A 6,000-nucleotide genomic window follows, 5' to 3' on the forward strand; every position below is an offset into this window, starting at 1 on the left:
CACTGCCTATCCACAAGGAGTTTGCAGCCTGGAAGCAGATGGAGATGTGTAACCAAGAGTGCCTCCTAGAAACCAGGAGCTGTTCTGCTCTCTAGCGACAAATTATGGGGGCTCTGTTCCTGCTCTCGAGGAACTCACAGTCCAGTGGCAGAGACAGCCATAGTCTTGAAGGATGAATTGGATTTCCGTAAGGAAGCAATACTGGCAGGGGACTGAGAGGAGGGCATGGCCTTCAGGCACAGGGAGCAATTCTAGCACAAATAAAAAGATAAAATCAGAGCATGGTATAAACCAGAGCCAAGTGTCAGAAAGCCTGTGGCTTTTTCAGGGAAGGGCAGAAAGTCAAGCAGCTTGACTTCCTTGAAGGGCTGAGGGCTGAGAGAAGATAAGTTCGAATCAAATCTTGCTGTTGTTTCTACTTTATTCCACAGGCAAAGGGGAACCTATCATTCCACAAACATGGACTGAGAGTCTACTCTGTACCAGGGGCACTGTAAGCACTGGGAGTATGCAGTGAGCACGTTGCCCTTCCTCTCATGAAGCTTGAAGTTTAGCAAGGAGATAGACAATAGTCAAATAATCACGCAGATAATTAAAATTACAAATCATAAGAAGTGACAGGAAGAAAAGGGGCAGCTGCTGTGAAAGACTGTAATGGGGGCTTATTTTCAGTTGCAATATCAGGGAGGGCTTCTGAAGGTTTTGAATAAAGGAGTATTGTGGGCAGAGCTTACATGAGGAAAATGAGTCAGGCTATAGGGTGCATGACAGATTGGAACTATGGTGATGCTAGAAAGCTGTTATAGTGGTCCAGGCAAGAAGTAACTAAGACAAGAAATTAGTCTATGATGAAAAGGTAACATTTCAATGGGGAGTTGTCATTTGATGAGTATAGTGTTTCACTTTTGCAAGATAAGAAAGTCCTAGAAATCTGTTGCACAACAATGGGAATAACTTAACACTACTGAACTGTACACTTAAAAATGATCAAGATAGTATTATTTTTTTATAATTTTATTTTTCCCCCCAAAGCCCCAGTAGATAGTTGTACGTCATAGCTGCACATCTTTCTAGTTGCTGTATGTGGGACACGGCCTCAGCATGGCCGGAGAAGCGGTGCGTCGGTGCGCGCCTGGGATCCAAACCCGGGTCGCCAGCAGCGGAGCACGCGCACTTAACCGCTAAGCCACGGGGCCGGCCCTCAAGATAATATTTTTATGTTACGTGATTTTTACCACAATTTCTTTCAAAATTAGCATTTCAGGGGCTGGCCCCGTGGCATAGTGGTTAAGTGCGCGCACTCTGCTGCTGGCAGCCCAGGGTTCGGATCCCAGGTGCACACCGATGCACCGCTTGTCAGGCCATGCTGTGGCAGCGTCCCATATAAAGTGGAGGAAGATGGGCAGGGATGTTAGCTCAGGGCTGATCTTCCTCACAAAAAAATAAAAAAGCAATTAGCATTTCAAAGCAGAGAGGAAATGACGGATAATTCCATAAATGCTTTGGGACAACTGGATACACTACCTCACACTTTACACCAAAATGAACTCCAGATGGACCAAAGATGTAAAAATAAAAAATGAAACCATAAAAGTACTAGAAGAAAATATGAGGGGATTTCAAAAGAAAATCTTGAAATAAGGAGGCCTTTCCAAGAATGACACAAAACTCAGAAGCTGTGGAAGAGATCGATATATTTAACTCCATAAAAAAAACTGCATGGCAAAAAGAATACCATAAAAAAGTCAAAATCAAAAAATAAACAATAAGCTGGGGAAAATATGTGCAACTCATAGTGAATATGAAAACAACGCTTCCAAATCAATACATCAAAGACCACCAGCCCAGTATAAAAATGGGCAAATAACATCAACAAATAATATCAAAATGAAACATAGAAAAAGAAATTAAAATGGTTTTAACACTATACTAGGGGACTTCTGGTTCCAGCACAAGGTAATGTAGACTCATTTTTCCCTGCTCCTTTCCTACAAATACAACTATATACCCTAGAAATTATTCAACAGACAATGATGAAAGGACTCTGAAAGCAGGAAAGAAGAAGGTGGACTGGCTAGGACCTTCAGGACTTGAGGAATGACAATGCGGTGAGTTTCCTCGGTTTTCTTTTTATCTCCCGTACACCCCTAGACTGGGTGCCAAAGAAGCCTGCAACCTCAAACCACCAATGGCCATAAACACACACACACACACGCACGCACGCACACACACACACACACACACACACACGGTCCGATCTGCTTGCAGCAGCAAAGCCCTGGGCTGTCTCCGTTCCCACTCCAGAACTGGGACACCAGCAGGCAGCCTGATTTGCTTGCAGTGGTAGCAGTAGCAAAGCCCCATATCTCCCTGCTGTCCACACAGTGGTGTAAGTAAACCCATGCACAGTGGCTTCAGCAACTTCCTCCTCCAGAAGATCGCCCAGCAAAAACCAGCAGCTCAGGGAAGTGCCTTCTGCCCCTGCAGACAGCACCAGAAAGGACTGAACAGGAGCCCCAGGGATAAGAGAAGAATGAAGAAACCAAAATAGCATTGCAAGGGCTTGGAAAACTAAACTGTCATTGGAACTATAACCCACAGAAGTAGACCAGAACGCACATGCTAAACCTAAACAGAGTGACTGCCTGCTAAAATAGAAGATTGAAATGGGATTAAGAGTCTCCTAACATCATAATCAAAATGTCCAGGATACAATCAAAAATCACTCATCGTGACAAAAGCCAGGAAAAGCACAATTTGAATGAGAAAAGACAATCAATTGACACCAATACCAAGATGAATCAGATGTTGGAATACCTGACAAGGGTTTTAAAGCAGTCATCATAGAAGTTCAACAACAAATTCACTTGAAATAAATAAAAAATTGAAAATCTCAGCAAGGAAATAGAAGTTATAAAAAAGAACTGAATTTAAATTATAGAATGAAAGAAAAATAACTGAAATAAAAACCTCATTGGATGGACTCATTAATAGAGTCCAGAGGATAGAAACAGTGAACGTGAAGAGGCCAATAGAATTTAGTGAATCTGAACTCACTTGAACACCAGTAAACTGTGATACGCTATGTATGCATATGATACCACCTAGAGAAAGCATCAAGAAGGCTATACAAAGCAAACAATACTCAGAATCATTATAAATAAATTCAAATGGAACTCTAAAATATGATCAAGTAACTCACAGGAATGGAAGCAAAAATGAACAAAAGAATGAGAAACAGAAAACAAATAATAAAATGGCAGACTTAAGCCCTGACATATCAATATTTACCTTAAATGTAAATGTACTAAATATACCAATTAAAAAAAGAAATAAGCAGAGTAGATTAGAAAAACACAACCCAACTATATGTTGTCTCCAAGAAACTCACTTTATTTTGTTTGTTTTTTTTGTGTGTGTGTGAGGAAGATCAGCCCTGAGCTAACATCCATGCCAATCTTCCTCTTTTTGCTGAGGAAGACTGGCCCTGAGCTAACATCCGTGCCCATCCTCCTCCACTTTATGTGGGACGCTGCCATGGCATGGCCTGACAAGCGGTGCGTCGGTGCGGAGCACACGCACTTAACCGCTACGCCACAGGGCCGGCCCCAAGAAACTCACTTTAAACATAGCAGCATAAGAGGTTAAAAGTAAAGGATGGAAAAAAGACATATCATGTAAACATTAATATTAAAAAAGCAAAAGGGGCTGTATTAATATCAGATAAAGTAGGTTTCAGAGCAAAGAAAATTACTAGGGACAAAGAGGGACATTACATACTGTTAAAAGTATCAGGAAGACGTCGTAGTCGTAAATGTGGATGCACCAACAACAGAGCATCAAAATACGTGACACAAAAACTGAGAAAGCTGAAAGGCAAAATAGACAGAGTTCGAGACCCTCTCCCAGCAATTGATAGAACAAGTAGACAAATTCAGCAAGGATATAGAAGAACTCACAACACCATCAACCAAGAGGATCTAATTGACATTTATAGAACACTTCACCCAACAACAGAAGAATACATATTCTTTTCAAGTACTCATGGAACATTGACTAAGATAGGCCATATCCTGGGTCATAAAACAAACCTTAATAAATGTAAAAGAACTGAAATCAGACAGAGTATGTTCTCTGGCTATAATGGAATCAAACCAGAAATCAATAACATAGGGCCGGCCCCGTGGCTTAGCAGTTAAGTGTGCGCGCTCCGCTGCTGGCAGCCCGGGTTCGGATCCCGGGCGAGCACCGACACACCGCTTCTCCGGCCATGCTGAGGCCGTGTCCCACATACAGCAACTAGAATGGATGTGCAACTACGACATACAACTATCTACCGGGGCTTTGGGGGAAAAATAAATAAATAAAATCTTTAAAAAAAAAAAAAAGAAAGAAATCAATAACATAAAGATAACAGGAAAATCTCCAAACACCTGGAAAGTAAACAACATACTTCTAAATAATCCATGGGTCAAAAAGGAAGTCTCAAAGGAAATTTTTTAAAAATATATTGAACTGGGCCCGCCCTGTGGCTTAACAGTTAAGTGCACGCACTCCGCTACTGGGGGCCTGGGTTCGGATCCCGGGCGTGCACCGACGTACCGCTTCTCTGGCCATGCTGAGGCCGCGTCCCACATACAGCAACTAGAAGGATGTGCAGCTATGACATACAACTATCCACTGGGGCTTTGGGGAAAAAAAAAAAGGAGGAGGATTGGTAATAGATGTTAACTCAGAGCCGGTCTTCCTCAGCAAAAAGAGGAGGATTAGCATGGATGTTAGCTCAGGGCCGATCTTCCTCACTATATATATCTATATATATTGAACTGAATGAAAATGAAAATAAGACATATCAAAATTTGTGAGATGCAGCTAAAGCAGAGAGGGAAATTGATAGCACTAAATGCTTACATTAGAAAAGAAGAAAGGTCTCAAACCAATTATCTAAATTCCTACCTCAAGGACCAAGAAAAAGAAGAGCAAAATAAACCCAAACCAAGCAGAAAGAAGGAAGTAATAAAGATAGGAGTAGAAATCAATAAAATTGAAAACAAGAAAACAATGGATAAAATCAATGAAACAGAAAGCTGGTTCTTCAGGGGAAAAAATCAATAAAATTGACAAACCTCTAGCAAGAATGACACAAATAAAAAGAGAGAAAACACAAATTACCAATATCAGAAATAAAACAGGGGAAATACTAGTGATTCTGCAGCTATTAAAGGGACAATAAGAAAATACCAGAAACAACTTTACACTCATAAAGTCAACTTAGAAATGAACCAATTCCTCAAAACCCACAAACAACCAGAACCCTACCAAGATGAAATAGATAATTTGAATAGGCTTATAACCATTAAATAAATTGCGTTTGTATCATTAAAGAGCTCCCAGAAAAGAAATCTCCAGGCTCAGATTTTTTTCACTGGAGAATTTTATGAAATATTCAAAGAAGAAATAACACCAATTTTATACAATGTCTTCCACGGAATAAGGGGAGGAAACATTTCCTAAGTATTACCCTGATACTGAAACCAGACAAAGACAACACACAAGAGAAGAAAACTACAGACCAATATCTCTCCTGAACTTAGATGCAAAAATTCTGAACAAAAATTTAGCAAATCCAATCCAATAATATATAAAAAGGATAATACACCATGACCAACTGGGATTTATTCCAGGTATGCAGGGTTGGTTCAACATTCAAAACTCCATCAACATAATTTACCATATCAACAGACTAAAGAAGAAAAAACGTATGAAAAAACATATCATCATATCAGTTAATGCAGAAAAAGTATTTGACAATATCCAATACCAAATCATGATTAAAAAAAAAACAAAACTCTGAGTACCCTAGGAATAGAGGGGAATTTTCTCAACCTCATAAAGAGCATCTCAAAAAAAACCTACAGCTATCATCATACTTAGTGGAGAAAGTAAGATGGGGAACAAGACAAGGTTATATATTCATCATTCTTATTCAACACAGCACTG

This window comes from Ceratotherium simum, chromosome X, assembly GCF_057802395.1.
Source record: "Ceratotherium simum simum isolate JZ-2026a chromosome X, ASM5780239v1, whole genome shotgun sequence".
NCBI lineage: Eukaryota > Metazoa > Chordata > Mammalia > Perissodactyla > Rhinocerotidae > Ceratotherium > Ceratotherium simum.